At 38.5% G+C, this 21,533-nt stretch overlaps 1 protein-coding gene across 2 annotated transcripts in view; it reads left to right on the top strand.

The window, feature by feature from the left end:
• KU80 (Ku80 family protein) overlaps positions 1-21,533 on the top strand; it is a 196,680-nt gene that overhangs the window by 85,277 nt on the left and 89,870 nt on the right. The gene's annotated exons all lie outside the window — the stretch shown is intronic.

Below are 21,533 nucleotides of genomic sequence, written 5' to 3'. Positions count from 1 at the left end.
TTTGCCATCCAATCCTAAAGGTATGTTTTTCATTGTGCAATCCGGTGCTTACGCTTGTTTTTCCTTGGGCACACTTGGGCATGGAGTATTGAGTGACTTGGAAGGAGGAAGGGTTTTGACTATAGTCTTCTTCCTTCACCTTAAATGGTGGTTAATCACCAACCCTAGTCCCATGGCATCTCCCGTATTGGCTTATAGTTTCAGAGTAGGCACTACTTGGGAAACCCCGATTTTGATAGTGTGGTCCCGTTTCCCTGTTTCATATTTTTCACTCCCCTCCGCACATTACATGCCCTATTTCATCATCTTCCCTCTTTGGGTCTACATGACCACTCGGTCCACAAGGCTCTTGTACTTCACCTTCCCGTTGTCCACAAGTCTGGGTTGGGCCTGGAACATTGCCTCGGAGGTTGATGCAGCTAAAAAAAGATAAAAGCATATCATGGACACATACAAAAGGAAATAATACCACAAAATGCAAATGATGGCTGAAAAAATATATTAGCGCATAGGCAAAAGCCCAACATGATCTACCCGTTATTATTATGGCCATCACCTTGGTTCCTAGGGCCCCCATGAGTGCCCCCCGCATCATTAAGGAACCCATGCATGTCCCTACCCTTGGTGGGGATGAACTGCCCCACCTTAAAGGGGTAATCACTACTTATATCATACACAAGATGCTCTCATCCCCTGTAGCCCCAAGCAGTATAATAAAAGAAAATTCAAGAAAAGAGAAAAGGCAAATGAAGAGGGGTGGAAAAACAAAATGCGGGGGTAACTCATGTGCCAGGAGTGATCCCTCCTACATCTATACACCCAAATATGTGGACATCCCTTATCATTAACACCCTTGAACCCAAGCCATTTGGCCTTGAGACCACTATGTCCCAATCTGCCTCATCATTATCCACATGGCTCGTATCACTTGATGGATGTACCTTGGACATGTCTTTCCCTTTAGGTGTTGGGAACACCTAATAGGGTTGTTTATTAGCCGCTCCTACATAGGGAGTTAACACTGTTATGTGCTTAAGCCCTAAATTTGGAAGGGAAACCCGTTATGAATTCTCATTTGTGCCCTAGATTAACAAGCTTGGTTCACTTAGATGCACTGATGAATTATTGTACCTGATGGTGAGGAGACGCATTATATCTTATGCATAATTGGCAGGTGGTTTCATCATGGACTGGACAACTTAGCTTGGGCCCAAGCCCACCAAAGGATCATATTGACACTTGTAGGGGATGCGTTGAGAGCCATGGGTTTCCATTATGTGACAAAGCATTATCTCATGCCATGGGAAGCCTCAACACCTTCAACGACTTGTTCATTGCCCCACATTATCCACAAGATGTTGTAATTGGACCAACATTGCCCCCAGCTGACTTAGTAGTGTACACATGGTTTTGCTGCTGATCCGAGGCCTTGAGGAGGTTCGTCTCATCCTTTATACATGGGAGTGCATGCACCATCTTTAGTGCCCTCTGTTGAAGAATGTAACTAGTGTTGGTCTTCATAATTGTATTTATGTAATGTATTTGTCAAAAGAAAGAAAAATAAATTTTAATTTCAAATAAAAATGACTTATTAAAGCATGGGTTTCATGCTTGGGTCAATTATTTTTAGGTCAAAGCCTCCATTGTAGGCTTCTAGGGTTTATATCAAGTATCCTTGTCCATGTCATATTGTAAAAGGCACTTCTTGGGATATATTTGTCAAGAAAGAAATTTATTTTTATGTAAAATAGGTCAATTAGGCCTCCTCCACCAAGTCGGCCTCAAATTGGACAAGTCTGCCTAACTAAGGAGAAAAAACTACTATATAAAGGCAACAACTCGACCTCATTTTGAGCACTCTCTCACCAAGTTCGATCTGCAATTGCTAGGGGTAGTAAAAAGTGTGAAATTCAAGGAAGAAGGTGAAAAGGGCTAGCAAAGGAGAAGGAAGCCTCTATCAAGCACAAGAAGTCGAAATTCTCTCTCTCTCACACATGTGAATCTGCTGATGTTGATTTGGGGTAGCATCAGATGTGCTCCAGGCCTCAAATTTTGTAGGGAGGCTTGGGCACATGCATTCCAAAGAACCCAGAAACCGTTTTGGGAGATTACACCTAGAGACAATTTTATTAAAATAATTAATATTTTAAATGGAGTTCCTAAGTCTAAACTTTAGCAAAATTAAAATATTAATGGGTATTAATCTAATTGTCGGTGTAACTTCTAGAAAAAGATGGAGATCAAGTCAAAATGATCTGAGCCTTTGATTAGGAGTTAATCTAGGCCGTTAGTTGTCCAATGGAAAGATATAAGAAGGGGCTTGAGAGTCATTTGAAAAATACACCGAGAGATCGAGAAATCGATTTTCTGAAGTAAGAAGTTCTCAGGAGAAAATTTGATTGAGGAGATTTATTGCAGTTGAGGGGCATAGATAGCATCCGGAGAGAGAGAGATTTTCTCAGTCGGAGAATCATCAACAGAGAGAGGAAAAGAGTGATCCAGTAGCCTAGACGCAGAGGCTAATGCAGGGCCACACAGAGGCAGCGTAGGGGGTGAGAGAGAGTCCGAGATTTTGGTGAGGAGATTCAGTTTCAGAAGCCGAGAGCCAGGGTGTGAGACTGGGAGGCTGAGTGCAGAGACTCTGGGCAGCAAATTGATCAACAGATTGAGTCACCCAGAGCCTAGAGAGGTTGACGCAGAGACTGCGTGAGGACTGCACAGAACAGCGTAGGGCTTGCCAGAGGCCATTCATTCAGTATCCAGATCGGTTGGGATTTTCTCAGTGATTGTGTGAGGTAATCTCACAAAATTTCTGCTAGTATTTCTCTCTTTGTAATTGAATAACCTGAGAGGTATTCAGAGATGTATTCAGAATTTGCTACTGCTTAATAATAATAAGCCCTTAGAATTGCTGCACCGGTTTTTCCGCATTGGGTTTTTCCAGGGACATTTGTCCAAAAATAACGATGTCTATTGTGTTGTATTTTCTTTCTTGCTCAATATTTTGTTTCCACTTATAATTTAATTAATTGAAGACAACAATAATATTTACTTCGATATTTACTGTAGAACACAGTAAATAACTTGTATGGATTAACAAGTAGGAGACGTAACATCAGTTTGTTGCAGTAGGGGTTCCTCTTGTGGAATTTTCACTGTTGAGCTGCTGGAAGGTTCAAAACTTTTGTTTTGTTGCTGGGCCGAAATTTTGTTGCTGGGGGTCGAAGTTCTGAAGCTGGGAAGTCGAATTTCTAGATTGTTGTTGGGTTGAAGCTGCTGGACAAGAAGAGACTATTGAAGGTTGTTGAATCATATTGGAAGGCTAACTTGGTGGAGGAGGAAGGTCTGTTTGTCTAAGGTCTTGGTCTATCTCATCTTGATTTGAATTTACTTAAGGAAGAGTTATGTCTGGGTTTCCCCTATGAAGGGGTTTCAGCCCTGGTTGAGTGCCTACATCTGGTGTCCTTGATCTTCATGTTTTACTTTGATGGTTGCTTGATGAAAAGAAGATAAAAGAAGAACATAAAGAAGTTAATAAGAACATAAGAATATCACAAGTAATTATCAATATAAGAAAATCTTTCTGCCTTTTCCGATTTTCGAACATGGTTTCAGATCTAAGGTAAAGAATGAAGAAAAACGCAGGTTGAAGATCTATTGAGGAAAAGAAGATCAAAGGAAGGTCATTAAAGAGGGTCATATAAAGAAACAAGCCTACTATCTACAAAAACTATGCCAAACTCAATGAAGGGAGAAAACAAACTAGAAGGAGCCTCCAACTACAAGGCCTGGAAAAAGAGGATAGATCTCATCCTCGAAAAGAACAAATTTTTAGATCTTGTTCAAGGAAAAATCAAGAAGCCTATAGATGAATCAAATGAAGCAGGGAAAGCAAAGTTCAGAGAAATCGAAATCTTGGTTATGAACCTAATAGTGGATGGAGTTGAGGACAACCTAATTCCATACATATCCAACATAAATTCTGCTCAAGAAATGTATGAGACTCTCCAAATTATTCACCATCAAGAACATTGGTCAAATAACAAGCCTCAAGAATGAATTAAGTACTATTAAGATGGCGAAAGACGATATTGTATCATCCTACTTTATAAGAATATCTAGAATCAAAGATGAACTCCAAGCAATAGATGAAGTTGTCCCAAAAAAGGATCTCGTAATTACTGCTCTTCTAGGACTACCAAAATCCTGGAGCGCCTTTGCATAAGGACTTTACAGTTGGAAGTATACTCCATTTGAACAAATGTGGGTGCATGCAATCAAGAAGAAGCTAGAATATCTTAGTAATTAACAAGGAGGATGAAGAAGAAAATACCTATAATGCCGATTTTGCTCATCACAAGAAGGGAACCTTCAAGAAGTTCAAAGGACCAAAGAAGAAAGTTGACTTATCCAAGATTGAATGTTACAATTGTCATAAGATGGGTCACTACAAAAGTCATTGTCCTTAATATCCAAGGAATAAGAAGAAAGAAAGAGAACATGTGAATGTTGTTGATGAAGCTCCACCTAAGAGAAACAAGACTAAAGAATCTAAAATCAAAGATCTATTTGCCAAAGACTCTTAGGGAATACTATCCCTCGCATATCCTTCTATCTTAAGTTTTGCATTATTTTCCTTTATGTTTTGATTTCTAAAGTTTGTAGGTCTAACATATCTTGTTAGAACATTTTTGAATTATTTTGATAAGTTGTAGGTATCCCTCAAGATTGGATTAAGAGGGAGCCTTCACCATTTTACCAAAAGATAAGTATCTTGTTCCTTGTCTCCTCTTTTATGTTTGGTTTCCCTCTCATATCAAGATTTGTTTGTATTATATGCTAATAACCTTTTATATTTTCCTTGGTTAGGAAAGCTTGCCGAATGCTCAAAGGTTATGGAGGGGACTTCATAGGAAAGACTTGAAGCATGGAAGAAGTTCTACTACTAAGGAAGCCCATCAAGAATTGATATCCAACAAGGTTTGCTAAAGAACAATTCAAGGTATGTATTAAACTAAAAGTTTTGTTGCAAGGTTCTCTTCATAGAAAAGGTATGTTCATTCTCTCTTGAAATTTGCTTTACATTACTGACATATTTATGTCTAGGGCTTTGAATCACAAAGATTCTTGTTAGGGGGATTAATCATTAGATTGAATCTACCCTTATGATATTATTTGATCATTCTTGTGTAACCCTAACGTTTAGGGTTCATTGTAAAACCCTAACCTCTTGTTGCTAAGGGTATGTTAATATCGATTATGAAACCCTAATCTACTTAGGGGTTGTTGATAAAGTTTAAAAATCCCATTCTTTTGATATTGTTATGATAGAAACCCTAGTCCTTTAGGGTTTTCTATTAATGTCTAAATTGAAACCCTAGATCTTTAAGGTTTGGTAAATTAGGGTTTATAAGCTAAATGCTTGTGATAGTTATAGTTATATCCTAGAAATGGAACCCTAGGTGTATATTCGTATGTTTGATCGAAACCCTAGTCTGGTTGATATTGTTATATATCTAACTTTGATGTATTGATGTTGGTGTCTTGGGTTTACCTAGTAGATATTGTTATGAATTACTAGTGCATGATTATATTATTGTGATCCTAGATTTGAATATGCAAGTATGCTAACTTAATTGTTGATACTCATGTTTATTTTGTGAAATCTAGGGTCTGTAACAAAACCCTAGTAGGAATTGATATTCTAGGACATGATGATATTGTTTTTTCTTTAATAATAAAAATCTAGGGTTTGTAACAAAACCCTCGTAGAGAATTTGTTTTCAATTGTTGATATGAATTTGATGATAAAATCTAAGGTTTGCAACAAACCCTAGTAGAGTCTGTCATACAATTCTGAAAGTAATATTAAAAGTCCTAGATGTATAGTACTGCGATTGGATTGTAATTTGATTGAATTGCTGATATCTAAGGCTTTGTGTCTCGAAGATGGAGTGTAGGGTTTATGACAAAACCCTAGCAAGAAGTTGAAGTCTAGTTTGTAAAAAGATGTGTCTCTTGCTGATTACGAGTCTAACTAGGTTTAGGTGTTTGATGTCTAAAGTCTAAATGCTTTTATTATAGTAACATGATTTTGTTAACTTTATGCTTATGTATATTTGTACTTTGCTGTACTTTAAAATTTTGTAGGTACGTAATCTTCAAGATGATGAAGATGTTCGTATGACAATAATAAGAATGATGAATGATGATGATCAAGATGACCTTGATACCATAAGAAGGAATAAAGCCGTGAAAGATTCTCCAATGTCATAGAAGAAGGAAATGGTTAATCTCCCCAAGTTGAGAGGGAGGGCATAGTAAATACCTTGAAGGAAGAAGGAAACAAAAGATTGAATGGATTTGCAAAGCACTGAGGTTGTATTTGGTGCCGCTGAAGAAATAAAAGAAGAAAAACTTCCAATAAGATGTATATGATAACTTGATGATGATATAAATGGTTTTAGGATGATTAAGGACACTAAAGGTTTGTGTTTACTTGTATATATATATTTGAAAGTTTATTACTAATTGGGGTTGTGTTTCTATAGGTAAATCTCTCCATAAGAAGGTTGAACACTTTGGAAGCATGCTTGGACAAATGGATATATCTGGTTTAGTTTATAGGGAGAGATGAAGCATCTTATGGCAAGATGCTTGGGAGGACATCTGGCCGACCTATGTGTTGATGTCTAGATCCCGAAGAGGGAGGGTGGCATTGGTCATGGAGCTCTGACCTTGGATACACACCTAGATCCCTGGGTTGGTGGTAGAGCTTAAAAGCTTGATGGTACCTAGAGTTGGCTAAAGCTTGAGTCCTCTTAGTCCCACCTGGATAGAATACCCTGGTTAGGTTTCTAGTCCGCAACACTGAGTGTGCTAAAACTCTTTGTAGTTCATTTTGAGATTTTCCATGTACCTCTATATATATGTAATTATGAATACCTCCCTAGTTAAGAGGGAGTGTTGAAGAACGTAACTAATGTCGGTGTTGATACTTGTATTTATGTAATGTATTTGTCAAAAGAAAGAAAATTAAATATTATTTTAAATAAAATTGACTTATTAAAGCATGGTTTTAATGCTTGGGTCAATTGTTTTTAGGTCAAAACCTCCATTGCAGGCTTCTAGGGTTTATGTCAAGTGTCCTTGTCCATGTCATATTTTTGTTTGTTTGTGAGCTTGGCAGGACTACATCTTCATCATGTCCAATAATTCACCTCGATTGGGGCAGGGAATTGAACTGATGACTTCACATCAACGATTACCTTAACAAAGCACAAAATCATCGTCTATCCAAGACCTCGTGGACCCTTGTCCATGTCATATTGTAAAAGTCCCTTCTGGGGGTTTATTTGTCAAGAAAAAAAAATATTTTAATGTAAAATAGGTCAATTAGGCCTCCTCCACCAGGTCGGCCTCACACTGGACAAGTCGGCCTAACTAAGGGGCAAAAAATACTATATAAAGGCAGCGACTTGACCTCATTTGGAGCACTCTCTCACCAAGTTTGATCTGCAATTGTTGGGGGCAGTAAAAAGTGTGAAATTCAAGGAAGAAGGTGAAAAGAGCTAGCAAAGGAGAAGGAAGCCTCTTCATGAACAAGAAGTCGAAATTCTCTCTCTCTCTCTCTCTCTCACGTGTGAAGTTGCTGAGCTGTAGGAAGGGTCGAAACTTTTGTTTTGTTGTTGGGTTGAAATTCTATTGCTAGGGGGTCGAAGTTCTAAAGCTGGGAAGTTGAATTTCTAGATTGTTGCTGGGTTGAAGTTGCTGGACAAGAAGAGAATATTGAAGGTTTCTAAATCATATTGGAAGGCTAACTTGGTGGAGGAGGAAGGTTTGTTGGTCTAAGGTCTTGGTCTATCTTATCTTGATTTGAATTTACTAAAGGAAGAGTTTTGACTGGGTTTACCCCTATAAAGGGGTTTTAGCCCTGGTTGAGTGCCTACATCTAGTGTCCTTGATCTTCATGTTTTACTTTGATGATTGCTTGATGAAAAGAAGATAAAAGAAGAACATAATGAAGTTAATAAGAACATAAGAATATCACAAGTAATTATCAATATAAGAAAATATTTCTGCCTTTTCCAATTTTCTAACAATTAGGAGCAGTTTACAAGCTCATCTTTCATCATGAGACCCATGAGACCAACACTTGTGCCCTAGAGCCACTTTGGAGCACCACGTGATGATTTACATAGAGATTAAGGGGCTACACCCTTGCTTATCATCCATGCAGGCCTCTCTCTCATTATGGCACCTTGAAGAGTTTATGAGGCCCTCCAACGACCCTTCTACAACACGATTTCATCGTTTCGACTCACTTATGGGTGGCTTCTTCATCACATTATTAGCTATTGTGAAAATTTGGAAGCCCAAATTTCTATTGGTGCAATTGATTATGTTTCTTCTATTTGTTAATTAATGAACAAATTATTTACTGTTTCCTACAGTAAACACCGAAACTAATACGCTGCAACCTTCATTATTTAAATAAAATGCAGAAACAAGAAACTGAACAAGAAAGAAATACACAACACATCTACATGGTTATTTTTGGACAAATGTCCCCGGAAAAACCCAATGTGGGAAAACCAGTGCAACAACTGAGGGTTTTATTATTATGTAGTAGTAATTTTTGAATACAATCTCTAGATGCCCTACTGGCTATCCAATACAGAGAATATCACTGACAGAGAGATAAGTGAGATACCTCACACTATCACAGGAGACCTTGGCTGATCTAGCCACTGGTTGCCTCTGTGTTGTCATTGCGTTAGCCCATCGTCACACTGTCTAGGGTCTGCGTCAGTCCTCCTGACTAATTGATTTGCCTCTGAGATTTTGACTTCTGCTCTCCCGGTATCACACCCAGCTTCCAGCTATTGAAATCAATCCCTCCAAAAAATTTCCGATCTCCTCAAGGCTCTGCGTGGCCCTGTGTCAACTTCTTTTGGCTATGCGGTGACTCTCCCTGATCTCCCTCTGCCTCCTCTGTTGAGTATTCTTGGATTAGGAGAAATCTCCAACCGGAACTATCATTGGCCCTCACTGTAAAAGCTCACTTCGAATTTCTCACTGGCAGTGGCTCAGCTTCAGAAATTTGATCTTTTGAACTCTATTTGATGTGTTCTCCAAGTGCCCATCGATGTCCTTGTTATAATCCTCCAATTGAGAACCAACGACCCATAATAGATTCTAATCAATGGCTCAGATCATTTGGACTCGATCTCCGTCTTCTTCTAGAAGTTTCACCCACAATTTAGATTAATACCCATTAATTATTTTAATGTCCTAAGTTTAGACTTAGGGACCCATTAAAAATAATTAATTATTTTAATAAAACTGCCTTCGGGTGGAATTTCCCAAAACGATTTCTGGGTATTGGAGAATGCATGTGTCCAAGCCTCCTTGCAAATTTTGAGGCTTAGATCACATCCAATGCTACCAGAAATCAACACTCCCTCTTAGCGAGGAATGTGCTCTAGTAATGCAACCTGTTGAAGCATCACCCTTCTCCGTAACATCTCCCTCTGCGCTGCTGATGTTTGACATTGTTGGCCACCAACTACTATGCAAATTCTGCTTCTGTAATGCTGTTGACACTGCCGCTGCCAACACTGCATTTGTACTGCAACTCCCTCTCAAATTCTGCATCTGTGCTGCTGCTGGCCTTGCCACTGCCAACACTGCATCTGCACTGCAATCTTCTCCAATTGCTGCTGCAACTGCATCAACAACGGAAAAGCATCCCAAATTATTGAAAAAGTGTTCAGTATGATGCATCTCTTTGCTGGAGTTTGACTGCTTCTAGTCCCTACGCTGACCCTCCGAAGCCTCTGCGCTGCTGCTGACCTCTGTTATGTGCGAACTGCACTGCTGCCAACTCTGCTTCGCTCTGCTCAGTCTCTGGTAGTTCTAGCCAATGCAACTATCATTCTGACACTCCTTTGCACCAACTGACACTGGTCCATCTTGCTACTTCTGATCTGGGCTCCCATAGCAAGGAATTGATCTGAGAGGTGGGCTCCTCAAGGATCCTGCCCATTTGCAGTCCTTTCGAACTACAACTCTAGATCACCCCACCTCCCTCCTGGAGATGACTGGGCTGTCATGGTGCAATCCTTCTCTATCTTCGTGGCTGCAACCTTCGAGTCATGCTTCTCATCCTTGCCCTTCTTTCTAAGAGGACACTGTGTAGCATAGTGACCGAATTCACCACACCTGAAGCATTTAATCTTCGAAACATCTTTCTTCTTCTTTCGCTGCTCCTCCTGCCCCTTGGATGCGTGGGCTGCATTCTCTTCTGCTTTGGGATTCGACCCACTGCTGCTGCTTCCTTCAAGTTTACACTTGACCAAGTATCTACTCAACTCTTCCTGCTTAAGAGCTGCCAACATTCCATCCCAGTCTGGCAAAGTTGCCCTGCCCAGGATGTTCTGGACAAAACTTGCCACTCCTCAAACACTCAATTCAGGATCAGTCTTACCATCTCGGAAGCTTGAGGTGTTGACCCCACAACTGCCAGCTCGTCTCGGGTCTCCTGAAGCTTAGTAAAGAACGGATCAATGCGTTCCCCCTTCTGCATTTGCATGGATCTCATCTTTTGCTCCAAGTACATCCTCCGCTGCTCGGAAGATCCGTGTATAGCGTCGACAAAGCATCCCATATCTCCTTAGCAGTGTCTCTACCAGCGATGTGATAGATTACATGATCCTTCACTCTGTCAAGGATCATTCTCTTGGTCTTCGCCATTTCTCCCTTGTACTTCTTGAGTGGATCTGGATTCGTGGGCTCAGCTACCACATTGTCGACATAGATGTTGAGAAAATGCTCAACCAGAAGGCACAACATCCTTGCCTTCAAGATGACGTAGTTGGATGCCCCATCCGACCTATCCCGATCTCTCAATCCACTGGTTGCCATCTCTGCCAATTGAAAAAGTCGAATGACCTCCTCTCTCCTATTACTTCCCAGCAAACGAGAATTCGAATTCCCTGGCTAGGAATTCTTTGAGGAAGAAATTCCCTCGAGTGTCTCTCCTTTCTTTTGACGTCTTTCTGCCCAGCAACTGCTTGCAGAAAACTACGTCACACCAGGAACCCCTCTTCGCTGAAGCTACTGTTGTGCTGCTCCCCCTGCCGCTGACAAATTTCGATATGGAAATCCTACCTCTTTGTCGACTTACTCAGAGAGAGATTTACCACGAAAATCTTGCCCTTGTGGCCTGAACTGCGCAATCCCTCAGGGGATTCGATTTGCTGCCTATGCAACACTTCAACTTCCCTCCTTCCTTCAGTGCTGGGCTCTTCCGACATTGTTCTCTTGTTTCACTTGGAGCTCCGATAGCATGTGAAAATTTGGAAGCCCAAATTTCTACTGCAACAACTGATTATGTTTCTTCTATTTGTTAATTACTGAACAAATTATTTACTTTTTCCTACAATAACACCGAAACTAATACACTGCAACCTTCACCATTTAAAGAAAATGTGGAAACAAGAAACTAAACAAGAAAGAAATACATAACACATCTACACAGTTATTTTTGGACAAATGTCCCCGGAAAAACCCAATGCGGGAAAACCGGTGCAACAACTAAGGGTTTTATTATTATGCAGTAGTAATTTCTGAATACAATCTCTGGATGCCCTGTTGGCTATCCAATACAGAGAATATCACTGACAAAGAGATAAGTGAGATTACCTCACACTATCACAGGAGACCCTGGCTGATCCAACCATTGAATGACTAGCCCCTAGCTGTCTCTGCGCAGTCACTGCGACATCCCAGTGTCACACTGTCTAGGGTTTGCGTCACTCCTCCTGGCTGATTGATTTGCCTCTGAGATTTTGACTTCTTCTCTCTTGGTCTCACACCCCGGCTTTCAGCTACAAAAATCGATCCCTCCAACAAATTTCGGATCTCCTCAAGGCTCTGTGCTACCTCTGCGTGGCCTTGCGTCAACTTCTTCTGGCTCCGCGGTGCCTCTCCTTGATCTCTCTCTGCCTCCTCTGCTAAGTATTCCCAGATTAGGAGAAATCTCCAACGAGAACTATCCTTGCCCCTCACTGCAAAAACTCACTTCGAATTTCTCACTGGCAGCTGCTCTGCTTCAGAAATTTGATCTTCTGAATCTATTTGATGTGTTCTCCGATTGCCCATCGATGTCCTGACTCCTTATTATAATCCTCCAGTTGAGAACCAACGACCCAAATTAGATTCTAATCTATGGCTCAGATCATTTGGACTCGATCTTTGTTTTCTTCTAGAAGTTTCACCCACATTTTAGATTAATACCCATTAATTATTATAATTTCCTAAGTTTAGACTTAGGTACCCATTAAAAATAATTAATTATTTTAATAAAACTGACTCCGAGTGGAATTTCCCAAAACGATTTCTGGGTATTGGAGAATGCATGTATCCAAGCCTCCTTGCAAATTTTGAGGCTTAGAGCACATCCGATGCTACCAGAAATCAACAACTACTTGGTGGGCTTGTTAGCAAGATTTGTTATTTGCACATTATTTTATAACTGTTGGGGCTAATTAGGCTAAATCAAATTAGGAAAGGATCATATAAATAGAAATGACTCTCATTGCGAGGGATCATCATCATTGCTTGGAATTGTCTTGTAAAAGGAATTTCACACTTCTTTTCTTGGATGAATTGGATGTTCTTTGATGTATTTTGATATCTTTTGAAGCTAATTTCAATCTCTCTTGGAGCTATTTCTTTTTATGGTTGGATATATTTCTTGTCATTTTATAAGTGCTATCTTGTTGAAATTTTTTATTGGATTAATGTCTAATGTGCAAAATCATTGCAACTAGCTAAATCTTTGTGCCCTAATTTTATTGAATATCATTGTAAAGGATTGTTTGGTTGTAAATTGCACATGTTACTCATTGAATTGTTGTAATATGTAACTAGGTTCGGTCTTCATAATGACATGATCTTTGTAAGTAATGAAACAAAAGAAATAAAATTATTTTTGTATGCCTTGCTTCATGGGTTTCATGAGCAAGAGGTTTATTTGTTAGTGGCTCCCATTGAGAGCCTTAGGATTTATTATTGAGTCAAAGAGTCAATGTCATGTATGAAGAAGCTCTTCTTGAGCATGAGTCAATGTATATAAGTCTATAAATATGTCTAGTTAGCCCTCCAACGACAAGCACTTGCCATCCTCTTCAAAGTCAGCCTCCAAATTGTGTGGAAAGCTCATGTCGGCTTACATTAATAGACACATCCATTCATACTATCATGTCAACTTAATATGTTGGACAAATTATATACCCAGCTAGGATCTTTGCATGAGTGAAGTGCAGAACTCGTATCCTTCTGAAGTTTCAGATGGCTATCACAGAAAAGGGTTTTTGATGTCATAGTGAGGTATTTTCAGAAGTCTGTCCATGGTGCAGTATGCGCATATCTCTTTGTTTTTCACATAGGTACTATAGAGATGAAGTCTCAACCTCCTCACAGTCTCGACCTACTAATACAGTGATCACAAAAGCAACCTCAGATACCACAGAAAAGGGCTCGGACCTGTCTCCTTGCAGTCTCGACATATTTGTGATGAGGAGGATCTCGGTGATCCCACAGTGACACACTCTGTCTCGACATACATTCTAGATGCAGTCATAATCTCGGCATAGATGTAATCATGGTCTCAGTATAGATACAATCATGATCTTGATGAAGACATAGTTACAAGGTCATGATCTCGGTGAATCTAGGTGCAACTCTCATATATATATATACATATATTCATATACATATCACAACATAGAGATCTCGTTGTTATGGTGAAGATCTCAGTGAAGGTGCAACAATGGTGCAGTAGTAATGATCTTAGTGGTGCAGTAGTGATGGCCTCGGTGTTGCAACAGTGATGACTTCAGTAACAATGATGATGATCTCAACAATGATGAAGAAGAGGATTGGTGTCTTGGTCTTGGAGTGGCCAAATAGGTCAAGGGTCATGGTCTTGGTATTCGTCAATTGGAATCTCTATAAGAAGAATTTGTGTGGGTTTTCCTCTCAAAGAGTGAGAGGTTTTGGCCCTGGCAGAAAGCCAACATCTTGTGTTCTTGTCTCTTTTATTTTGGTAACTATTTGATGAAGTAAGAAAACACACTCTAATAATAACAAGAGAAGATTGTGCTAATAAGAAAAGGTAAAAATTACCTCACAAATAGTTATCATTGTGAGAAGAATCTTATTAACCTAATTTCCCTAGATTCTTCAACATGAATGACAATAGATGAATGTTCCTAGTGGACAAAATTTCGTTCTTCTTCCATGACAAGGCATAGATATTGAGTAGGTAATTGTTGAAAAGTGGTTGCTAGGGCATCACATTTCAGCCTCCTTGAAGACAAATTTGGCAAATTTTGAATCATCAAATACTCCATACCCAAAGGAAGTAGGCATTGGTCCATGAACATTAGTGATAACCCTGTCATTTCTCTTTTTTTCTCTCCTCTAAATTTTCGGTCCCTTTCCTTTAGACGACTAGCTAGGGCATCCTACATTAGATGGAATTTTGAGAAACTGTTTGGAGGTCTTGTTCCTAGGCATCCCTATCCTAGTTGTAAGAATCTCAAACCCTAGGTCTTGACTTCCATCCTAGGTCTTTCTTGGAGAGATTTTATTTCATCAAGGATTAATTGAGCCTCTCCTTGAATTGGCTTAGTGGAATCACTTCACATAGATCATTGATCCTTCCTTTCTCAAGTAATTCCTATCCTATTGGGACTCCTCCCATCATTGAAAGTCCGTAAAAGAGCATGGAACATTGACTAAGGTTATAGTGGGTCTTTGTCCCATTGTTGTTACTTGGTCTAATAGTTGTCCTATAGGCCCCCCTCCTATGGCCCTGCTAGATTGTGTGGCAACAATATCCACAGATGAATTTACAACTAAATTCTACATTGTAAATTTCTATGTTTCTCACTGCACATGTATGTATGAATGCATGCATGCATGCCTGTGTAAGTGTTTATTTTTTCCATTGATGCCTATAGGACGATAATTTTATGTTGACTTTAGCATTTCTATTGATTCCAACTAAAATTTGTAAAATCAACAGGGGTCAAAGGATGTTTAGAAACCAAAAATAAATCTTAGATTAGGATAAATTTTATTATGGTCCCTAAAGAATAATGATGCAAGAAGTACTACCTTTTTTAGTATTGCAGTTTTCCTTTTCTTAGTTAATCCCATTTGTAAATGCCGACAAATGGATGCAAAAGAAAGTGAGAGAGAAACACACACCGTGAAGTTGAAAAAATATAGAAATGCTGGGCAATGTATAGTTTGAACCTTGGTCGGAGAAAATTTGTTTATTGCATGAAATGGGTTGATTAATGTTGGTATCTTTGTCTCAGAGTTACTAGAATATCAACCCAAGGTAGGCAGAATTGGCTGGTTGGTCTAGTTTTGATTGATTTTTAGGAAAAATCACTGGTTCCAACTAGAAATGGCTGGTTTTGTATAGTGTCATACAAAGGCACTCTAGGCCTATTGCCCTTTAGGCAACTTCCCTAGAGACACACCTAGTTGGGTGTGATTTGATGTTGCCTGGACTTTCTATTCTCCATTCATCAGTTGCATTCTTGTGTTTATCGGTCTCTTACATACAATGGTCTCAGTTCGAATCTTCGATCTTAGATGTGCTAGACGATATCTCTAGTACTTCAATTACTAGTTGGTATGGTTTTCCATTGTGTGACTCCATTACCTAGAGATGGTGTTAAGGATTTAACTTGTTGATTAGATGCTATCATTAGATGGATGTTTTCTTACTTTTTACCTAGTAAATATGTTACTTTGTTACTATTTCTAACCATCTTAGGATAAAATTGCCTCTGGATTAGTGTGATTTAGTCTAGACCACTTCTTAACATTTTTCATTAAAACTCTTACACTTCCATTCCATCCATAAAACAAAGATTTCCCTAACCTATGGTTAACTTACCGAAGGTCATCTAGAAAAGGGTCATAAAGAAAAATAAAGAAAAAATGCAAGCCTAAAAAAGACAAATCAATCTAAATAAAAGGCTAAAGAGGTGAAGAACAAAATAAATTGAAGAAAAAAACCTGTCTCATCACCTCGACCATCTCGCACCCCTCCCTTTGAAGTCCTAAGAGCAAAATGCTTATTTAAACAAAAAATGACTTGAAAAAATTATATCAAAGAAGAAAGAAAGAAAGGGGAAGTGTTTGTTTGCCGAAGCAGTAAAAGGCTTTCTCTTGCAAGGTGTTGCAAATGAATGAAGTCTACTGGTCATAGTTCAACTGGCTAGTTGGACTAGAATTACACCCTTAACATATATATGATTTTGGAAGTTAATTCATATGTTACTCTTACATCCTATTTCATACAAATTAACATCATCCACTATCTTAGCTTAGAAGACATGGGAAATACCATATGTTCGAGCCCAAAGATGTGTGTAACGGGGGTAAAGTTGTTTGCTTGGGTTAGTTTTAAATTAATTTGGTAACATTGGTTAAGTTGTTTGTGTTAATCTACCTTATATTTGTTAATGTTTAACCACTAGTTGATTTTGAATGTATTATTGAAGGTTTGGAACTATGCATTTCCAATCATATCAACCAACACAGATAAATACAAGGCTCTTCATCATCTCTAAATGTCTACATCAACATTATTTGAAGAATTATTTCTAAATGTACAAAGTTATGCTAGCACATACATGAGGAATGTTTCCTTTATCCGTGTTTATATTTAGGAAAAATAATGTAAAATTGAACTAGTTGGTCAAATGAACATAACTAGTTTCAATTATTAGATTTTGAGAAGTTTCGAAAATGTGCTTTGACCACTTTATTACTTTAATAGATTCGCTAGAAAATGGTAGAAATGTTTTGTTCACTTTATTTTATTTTATTTTTGACCTTATCAATGTGGAAAAAGGTTAGTTGGAAAACCACTTGTATTTTTTCCATTGCTTTCAAGAGCACATGAAACAAAGAAGAATTTATATATTTATATGTTGACCAAGTTGGTATTTTCATTAGAAAAACAAAGAAGAATTTATATATTTTTATGTTGACAAAGTCGGCCTCATTTGCACAAGTCGACCCCACCTATTGAAGGTTTTGACCATAGGGTCAAAACCCACCTCCTAGCACACAGATATATTGGACTTTGATTGATCTCATTTAGCATCATCATAAACTCATTCGTTCGATTTGAACCAAGAAGAGTAGTCCAGATGTGCAAAGGAGAAGAGGAAGATTATTTCTGCGATGACTAGCTATTTGACTTTTGTTTGACATGCGTTGACGTTGGTTCGTTTCTCTTTGTTTGACTGAGCTCTTGACTGATTTTGGAGGCCAAAAGTTTTAGTGGTTTGTTGGCTGTGGTTTAACGAAGTTCTGCTCCTATTTTGGCTCGTTGAGTGATAGTTGACTGCAGGTCAATTGTTGTACTTCGACTGAGATTTTTAGTGGATATTGTAGGCCTAATTTCGGGCCCTTTGACTACCTGCCTCAAGTCGAATCTCGGCCCCTCTGTGTCAGACTTTGTCTTGGACCATCATTGACTATTTCTCTCGCCTTTAATTGGTTTGACTTGGCGTTTATTGAGGTCAAAGATTGGTTATTTTGATTGGAATATTCTGATGTACATTTTGCTGAATTGAACTCTCTCTCATAAGGAAAGATTTCTGGGTTTTCCCCTTTGTGGCCTTTGTTGGTTTTGCCCTGGTAATTGACCAAAATTTTGGTGTCTCTTGTCTCATTGTTTACTGTGATCTCTATTGCTCTATTGGAGAAGTTAATGGTTGAGATTTTTCATGTATAACTGCTTAATGATTGAAATGCTCTAAAGAAGTCCAATTGTATCATTGGAAGTAGTTACTAGTTTGAAAAATTATACTAGTCTTGATTGCACTAGAAAATCAACAAAAGTTTTGTTACATTTTTCTTCTAGTTTGTTTACTTAGATCCATATTAGTTTAAATACTTGGGATTTTTATTTTTATTTTTTTGTAATATCAGACCTTTTATATTACTATACAAAAATTGGACATAGATAATTATCACAAGCTATTTGTCTGCCACTTGGGAAACTAGATCAATATCATAAGTTCAAAATTTTATAGTTGCATATCTCATAGACTTCTAGAGTCTCTTTTAAACTAAAAAAAAACCAGGAAATAAACTAAACTACAAGATAACAAACATGACAATGACAGTTCCGTTATAGAAACTTTGCTTGAAACATCTAGCTTGCTTGATCATTACTTAGTTGGAGAGTCCATCGGGTTTGGTGGTTTTGGCTCACTATCACTGTTCAAGGAAGAAAAGTCAAAGTTCGCCAATTTATTGGCAAGAATTGCGACTCTTTTCTTGAGCTTGTCCACTTTGTCCATTAGTTCAACCATGCAAATTATCATTTCTTGTTGAGTGTTTGCTCTATCTGTAAGCACCCTGCCCATGAGAGTTTTGATATGCCAATATAGGTTGACGGTTTCACATATAGGAGGAATAACAAGCTCTGGAAGAGTTTCCCACATTAGGTATCAAGTCCCTAATATCTCGATTGATGTGCATGTTAGGAATGAATCTTTTAGTATGTCTGACTTGGTCTTCAATATTGGAACTCACTCTTTGGACTGCTTCAAGGATGATATCTTTGTATATGGCCATTGCAGAGTGAGTCGCTGCTTGATCATGGGTCTGACTGACAGAGGGGGGAGATGTATCAGTGATTGTAGAGGGACTAGGACAACCTTTCCTTTCTCCTTGTGAGCAGAGGAGAGGAAACATCTAGGCATGTCACGAGAAGCACAAAGAGAGAGAAAACAGAGGGGGATAACATAGAGAGGGAGAGAGTATTCATAGTTAAGTAAGGGGATGAGAGAAGAGATAGGAGGGAAAAGCCAAAGGTGCACCAAGAACATAAGCGAGAGAGGTGGTAGACTGACAGAGAGAAGAGAGTCAGAGAAAACCTAGGCTTTAAAGTTTAGCAAACTAGGCAGAGAGAGATTAGTGAGGCAAAAGAAAAGAAGCTCAGGGAATGGGCTCAAACGGGGGAACCGAAAGAACAGACCACCCAAAATTAATAGCCCAAGGGAGGGGAGAAAAAATTTGAAAGCTACTATCCCAAGACCCAAGTAAAGCACTGAAAACGAGAAGTTTACTAGCAAAGCATTGTTTAGAACAAAGATAAAGATAATGTCGAACTTGAAATTCCTTAGCCAAGTCTGCAGCGAGCCAGAGGTGACTTGCCTTGTGCAGGTTAATTTCCAGCTGATGACCACAACTAAGCTTGCATTAAGCGGTAGCTCCATTACGAAATTGGCATTGGCCCACACTTCCTTTAAATCAGTGCCTTCTAGAGATGGCAACCCTAAAAAATCCATTGAGAGCCCACAAGGAGTGTTTGTCTGTGATTCTATAGGCAACACGAAGAGCGTCTATCAACTCAGCTATAAACTTCTCCCACCACCCTGTGTCATAATGCTTATTTGATCGCCCAATAGCTTCCTTGATTGTCATTGAGATGCTTCTGCAAACCAAATTCAAGATGGATTGTCCTTCCCAGGACTCTCACAAGACAAAGACAGTCACTTCGTTAGCCTCCCATAGACTAATAAGCTTCCCCATTGGGTGCGAATGTACCATGTCACACGCAAAACGCCCTTAAGAAGGTTAGATTTTGGAATCTTTCTAATATTTTCATTATTGGCTTTAAGCAAATTTGTTTTCATTAGGCATAGTTATTTTTCTTGTTACTAGATTTAATGTTTTTTCTGGAAGAAGTGCGTTTATATGTGATTTCATGATCACTACAGCCCCCTCTATCCATAAGTGGACATGGATTGCGGCATATTCATCTCAATAGATTGTATGAGGAGAAGGGGTCAATCCAACACATGATTTGTAGAAGGGTCAACTTAGTGTCTTCAATCTAGTAATCAAACCAATTTTCTCACATTTTATTTTTCACTTTAGCTTTGTTTAGAAAACAGTAACAAAAAAAATTTAGTTTCTTCAGCAATCCTTTTTTATCTCACTTAGAATTATAATTATTCTTTATTCTTAGGATCATTATTTTTGGATTAAATTAAATAGAGTTATTTTAATATTTTTTAATTGCTAGACTAAATACATTGTTTATTTTTTAGTTAATGTTATGAACATGAATGTGGAATAATATAAATAATAAATAATATAAATCAATAAATAATAATAATAATAATGAAAGGGCATATCTCAAAAGACACTACTTATAAAAGGGCAGTCCTGCATAATATTTGTACAGGGGCCATCATTGTATTCATTCACATCACTTGTACTCAAAGATTTTATATAAAATTATTATTTATCCTATGATGGATATTATCATATTTTAGATATACCAAATATAATTGTGTGATAACGAATCTTGTTTGCATAAGTTAAAATTTCTTCTTTTTTTTTTATATAGATTTAATAAATAAAATAAAAGATATATATAACAAAAATACATAATAAAACAAAAACCAAAAAAAGAGAATATAAAGCAAAACCACAAAAAAATAAAAAATAAAAAATGAAAGGGGAATTAAATTGTTTTAAAGGGAGATTAAAGTCAAAATAAGAAAAGGGGAAGTCAAAAGGGTTGTCACATTTTTTTTTCAAATGAAACATTAATCTACGCTGATCAAATCCTTGAAGATTCCACACGCAAAGCCAAGACATTTGTTTGTTTTATTTATTTCTTCCTAAGTTGAAGTGTGTTACCGATTCGATTAGTAGGGTTGCTAAGGTCTCGATAGTGTCACTGGATTGACACACACATGGCAAGGACCCATTGTCACCTCGGCCCTTGCACCCACTTTTTTTTTCCTTTTAACTATTGTGGATCGGTAACTCATTCGAGTGATCTAGGCTAGGCCCAGGATCAAGCCTTCTGGTTGCCACTATACCACGAAGAGTATATCCGATTTGTCTGTAAGATGAATATACTAGGATTATATGACTTAACAGGAATTGAGATGTCCCGTATTGACTACTAACAGAGTAACTCCCTGGGGTTTCCTATTCCTCTAGCCTCATCACAACGACTTAATATGTCATTTTGGGGAATTGAACCAAGGTGGAGGGCTAGTTAACGACCCATCTTAACCACTCGGTTTACCCTTACTTGACCCCTTGCCCCCACTTTTTAAGCCCAACACCTCGTAAACGACTAAGGGAGGTGTCCTTGAATATTCCTCACTGCTTTAGATATATGAATAGTGCCTTGATATATTAGCTGTATATTGGACTTTCTAGGAGAAAAGTCGAGGATCTCTGCGATGGCAATGGCTCTGCTTCGCCTTACCCGTGTCTGCCAAACTTCCGGTAACTCCACAAGCCAGAAGCCTGAATCCGCTCGACTAGAACTGATCATCCTTGCGCTGCCGAGAGTAAGGGTTTCTTGCTGTTTGCGGTAGTTAGGGGTTAGAAGCAGATCGGAGGTGCGAATCCAGCCAGATCTGCTGCATACGGTGGTTTCACAGGCGGCA

Source organism: Pinus tabuliformis, chromosome 3_2 (genome assembly GCF_031772625.1).
Source record: "Pinus tabuliformis cultivar Carrire ecotype Pingquan chromosome 3_2, CPIR1, whole genome shotgun sequence".
Taxonomy (NCBI): domain Eukaryota; kingdom Viridiplantae; phylum Streptophyta; class Pinopsida; order Pinales; family Pinaceae; genus Pinus; species Pinus tabuliformis.
Note: the sequence above shows the minus strand (reverse complement) of the source record. Positions and strands in the feature narration are given on the sequence as shown.